We start from the raw sequence: 6,023 nt of genomic DNA, 5'->3' as shown, positions 1-6,023 counted from the left end.
ATGGAACATGATATTTTCAAGAATAACAAATGCAATAAAGAGGTTGCTGTGATTCTTAAAATAATTCATGAATTCTATGTTATTTAAAGCTAACATGGTTTAATATATATGGAACATCTAAATTAATCGGCTCAATAGTTAATTTCTGAACTGTGAGTGATAGAATACCTCTAATAAGAAAAAATATCTAAATAAAGTAAATAATTATGATTTACGTAGTTTCAATCAAGAAATGCTCTAATGAATAACGAATTTTAGACTTTTTTTAAACAGACCCTCGGTTCTATGAGTCATACTTAGTTAAATAATCTTGAGACACTAACATTTTAAAAGAAAAAAAAAATGTTCCACTCCATTGCGACTAAAAATTATTGAGTAATGAAAATTTAAATATTACTATCTTATAAAAATGCTATTATTCGAATATTACTAATTAGAGAACTCTATTGACCGTCTCAACAAAGAAAATACGCCAGTCAGCGCCCGCAGTTTCACGAAGGTTGATTGGCGTAAAATTATGAAATAGTTGACTGTCTTAAAATAATGATATTCTAAGCTTCATTACTCTGTCAGATTCAGTTGCAAAAGAAAGAAATATATATATACATATTTATTTATTTAAATGTTTGAGTGTTATAAATATTTCACTGAATATAATTCCTTACGACTTTCACGAAAATTATATTTTATAATTGTTTCAGAAATACATTCATCGACTGAAAAAAATATTATATACGTTATTAAATTCTTTTGAGAGTGAAACTAAAAATAGAATTTTATGATGAACCAGGGAAATTTTCATTGATTAATTCTTTGAGATACTGTATAAATTATAAAAAATATTCTGGACTGCATATAAGACAACAACCCTGATCGATTTTTTTTACTGTAATAATATTTTTTTAAAACTTGTTTGGATCCAGCAAAAACTTTTTTTTAATGAGGTTTAATCACTTCCACTTCAATCTAAAGCTCAAATTTTGTTGACAAAAAATTAAAGATACATAATACAATGAAAAGAACGACCAAAGGTTTCTATAACAGTATGAGTTATATGACTATCAAAATTTGAATTTTAAAAATATTTTGCCTTAGAAACAATTAAGAGACCAATTTACGTAATATATTGTATTCAAACTTTCTGTGAGTAATATAGTGGTTAGTGAGTTTTAATATATTTTAACTAAATGTGTGTTATTCTAATTGTACAATGTCAAAAAGGATATGCAATTCGAGGAAAGCCCACAGTACATTTTATCAAAATTCATAAAAAAAAAAAGTATGTTTTGAAGTATTTGTAAAAGGAGATCTCATTTAGTGAATATTCAGTTTTATTTTAATTTCGCTTTGCTCATTTATTATTATTTGCTCAACATAAGAGCAAAAAAGTTATACATAAAATTATATTTTGCAAACAACAATATATAAGATTTGCAAGAGAAATTTTGATTTCTATTGAATATTGATCTTGTAAATAATCTATTTATTAGTGCTCCCGATTACAAACAAATCGATTGAATATCTAAGTAAAAATAATAAACTGAATTGATTACTAAGAATATTCTTACAAATAATGTAAATTAATAATTGCAATAAAAATGCTAATAGCTAGGAATATGGAAAATCTGCACCATTTTGAGAGAATAAAAACATAACTGTGTTTTAGCATATCACCACTTATAATAAAAACAAAAATACATAAGAGATATAAGCTATTTTATTGCAAATCATTTGAAAAGTCATTTTTTCCCGTTTTCTTACAGCATTGAATACAAAGGTATTTTTGAACAAAAGTTTTTAATTGACTATTTTAAAAAATATATACTTTCACAAAAATATAAGGTGGGAAAAAATTAGAACAAAAGAGTTCTTTATCAGGATAAAGGTAAGCTCATGAAGACAATTTATTCCCTGTGAATAAAAATGTTTAGAAAAATTTTTAGCAGTTGACATATTTTTTAAAGAAATTTTTAAAATTATATGAAAAAGCAATTAGTTCAAAACATAACCTTTAAAATTAATCTCTAACATACTAAACATACTCTAAAATAAAGGCATGGGTAAAATAATTGTCACTGACACAAATTTAAAAAAAAGCGGAATGCAGTCAAATGATTTAAACACCTATACATAAAATAAAATAGTTTACATATACATAATGTATACACATAAAAGCATATGGTATGCTGGTTACTTTGGCATAAAATATTGAGATTACATTTTTACATATAAAGGAATACATAATTTGCATTTCTTATTTTGCAAAATAAATTAGCTGCAGAAGAATTTCCATTCAACACCTGCTTATTCAATTATACTTAAATATAAGATTTAAAATTTTAATTAAACATTCATAAAATTGTAATTGTAAAAAGTATGTAAATGGTTCATATGACTAGAATAACAAAAAAATACTGAACATTTTTTTCTAAACGCCAAACATTTCTATATTTTCTAAATAAGAATGCAATACACATAGTACATAATATATTGATAAGAAATAAAATAATACAATATATTATAACATTAAGGTAAAATATTTGAACATGATCATTATATCAGTAGAATTATCAAGTTCTTATATATACTCATAAAAAAAATGTAAATTTTAATAATTGTACAAAGCAACAAAGTTACAGCTAACGTGCCCTTTTTAGAGGGTTTTTGTAAGTACAAAGTGAACCATAAAATAACCCTCCCTTTTTGGAAGCATCTGCAGCTTAAACTAAGGAACAGAATGGAAATAAATTGCATGTACAGATTGCGAAAGGCATAATGAGATGAATTCTGAAAGAAAAAAAAAGTACTAGAAGTTGTTGTTGTTATCTAGTAAATAGGGAAAGCTAGTAGACTGAAGATCTTGCACGTAACCCAGGGGATTTTATTAAAATTTAATAAAAGTTTATTTTCTGTCAGCGTCATACAATGTGACATTCATTTCTGTTTATGCATTTTTTTTCACTCAAACATTAATGAAATTTCCCTAACCCATTTTTCTGTGTATTCATTTAATTACTCTTCCATTTTTGTTCCGACAGATCCAGAATTCTCTGACTGCTGATTTTTTTTTTTTTTTTTCGTTATTAAATGAACAGGTACATTCTCAAAAAGCGGAATGTAGTCAAAAGAAAAAAAATCCGGAATGTAGTCAAATGATTTAAACACCTATACATAAAATAAAATAGTTTACACATTTTGTAGACACATAAAAGCATATGGTATGCTGGTGTGTATATAAAATATGATCCCATTCCATTAATTTCAAAACGTAATATCTTATGGCCACCCTGTAAAAGACCCAAAATGAAAAGGAGATTTAGCAGTAGCGACAGCATCTCAGCTCAAGACGTCAAAACATCCCACTCTACTGGGGGGGGGGGGAGTTTTTTTTTTAGTTGAAAAAAATTCTGCTCAACTCATTGGATGGCTAAAACTAGTTAACGCCCAATGAAGTCCAACATATAGCAGAAGCTATCAAAAGTAAGTTCTCAAATAAGATAAAATTAAGCTACATGAGGCCAAAAAGATCCTTAATATGTTAACAAAATCTAGAAAAGAAGTTCTCATATATCTTATGCACAGCCCAATATCTCCTCCTATTTTTGGCCCCTTAAATCGACGAAAGAATAATGGTTCACTGGTGACAAGAAAGTGCAAGATATCATGGAAAATGGGATCTAGCAGCAGTATTAAACCAATCTAAGAATGGGGAAGAGAAGTCAAGGATCAGAGAGTATCAGTGCCAGTATCATATTACATGTGAACTGTAGTTAAAATGTATATTTTTTTATGTATTAGAAAGTATACACATCTAGATTTGTTAATCTGTTAATAATATCTTAGATCTGATTTTCAGAGATAAAATAGTGAAAATGGCTGTAGCAAATTTCATGCGCATTGGCACAAAGCTCAAGAAATAAAAAGAAAATTATAATTTGCTACACACTTTAGAAGTAGAAATGTAGTAACATTAAAAGTAAAAAAATAAAGGCCTATAATTCTATAACTAATAAATCTTCATGGAAACTCGGGCGAAAATTAATTATTAAAAACAGATCGAAACAAAGTAATAATTTACTAACAGGAAAAAAAAAATGTAATGTCAAATATAAAATTATTTTTAAAAAATTCCGAACGAAAATAATGGAAATAAATTCCAACTGACATTGAAGTGAGAATACAATGAATCACATAAACATGAAAATTGCAGACTTCAAATATAATTTTCTATAATCCAGCATAAAAGAAATGTAAATAAAATGTGAAGTTTTTAGAACTAGATTTACTCTTCTTGCATACAATGATAATAAACATGTCTGAGTTTTTAAACATTAAAACAGAAGTTGGGATTTTGCATCGGAGGGAATATTTTAAAATTCCGCCAGCACTGGGCAATTATATATACTGATAATTATCATCTCCTTTTCATTTGGGCACATCTTTTATTCTCCACCATAAAAAAATAAAATAAAAAAATCGAATTCAAAATGCTTTTTAGCCATGAAGTTTTTTTTTTACATCATTGAAAATCAACCAAATTTAATAAAGTATATAATTTCAGTTCATTAAAGTTCTGCAAGTCTAAGAATATATAGCCAAAAAAAGTTCATAAGAAAAATGAGATAATCCAATCAAAATCAGATAATAAAAAAGTCTTCCCTCAATTTAGAAAATATCATTCTCCCAATTTTACAATTAAATATAAAGTTTTTTTTTTTTTTCCTTTTAACTTTCTATAATTTTTAAAAAAATTGAGCTATTGGCAAATCATTTACAAATCTACAGCCAGCAGTAGCAGTACATATTATTTATAAATGTCACAAATAATCTACAATCATGTATTGGAAATTAATTGAAGAGTCAGTAAAGATAAATGCAAAAATTATATTAAAAAAAAATCTAAACTCACAATAGATGAATACAATGATTGACAAATAGAATTCAGTGGCAGTTCTCCAGCAAGCATTTCCTGTGAAAAATGTTTTATTTTCCTCATCATCACATTTATTTATCACCCATGTTGACCTTATCTACATAAAGGGTGAAACACTAAAAATAAACATCACTCTAGAAGTTAAGAAGAAAAATAATTGCACCATTGCTTTGTCTTCACAAAAATTATAGTTAATGCTGGGATAAAGGAACATATTTCTCCGTAGTCATTATGACACTTACAAAATTAGTTCTGATTAAAAAAAAATTAGTTTTACATTAAAAAAAGTAGTAAGCACAGCATCATTTGAAATTAATTATAAATTATGAGTCACTTACAGCATTAATATAAAGAATGTTAAATTCTATATTATAATTTCTATAAATTCACATTAAAATTTTGTTTAATTATGCCAAGATATTTGAATAAAGAGTTTTGAAAGGAATGGTTAATAATATCACTTCACAATTAAAAAATATTTCTATGGCAAAGTAATATTTATCCTTTTTCTGCATGGATCAACTGAATGTAATAACAGATTTTTTTCGATTGCTTCTATGCTATTCTTTCCCTTATGAAAATCTATTATATATAAGCCTGATAGCACATTAATTGCAAAATCATCTAATATTATTTAAACCAATTTCAAAAGCTAAAAAATCAGGAAAAAAAAAAATTCAAAATTAAAATGTCATATTCAGTTTAAATTTTGAATTTTAGTTAAGTTTCTAATATGGTATTTTCAGAAAAATTTAATTCCATGCTTTCATCTGAATTACAAGTGTCAAGTAATCCAGTGGTGTAGTAATTGGGGGGGGGCATATATGCTGCAGATTCCAATCTTGGGGGAGTCATGAAGATATATTAGTGTATTTATCACATTTTTTACAGACAAATATCATGAAAGGTGGATATATAAGAACTATAGTAAGGTGGGGAAAAAAAAAAAAATATTAGGCCTCAAGTGCCAGTTACTTTCTCTATGAGACAGTGTTTTCAAATTTCACAACCCAACAGCTCTGATAAACTTTGTACTAGAGTCATGACTGTATTAAAAAGTTCTGCCAATCTGTCAAAAAATAATTTTCAA

The sequence above is a fragment of the Argiope bruennichi genome, chromosome 3 (genome assembly GCF_947563725.1).
Source record: "Argiope bruennichi chromosome 3, qqArgBrue1.1, whole genome shotgun sequence".
NCBI classification, from domain to species: Eukaryota; Metazoa; Arthropoda; class Arachnida; order Araneae; family Araneidae; genus Argiope; species Argiope bruennichi.
This window is presented reverse-complemented; position numbering follows the sequence as displayed.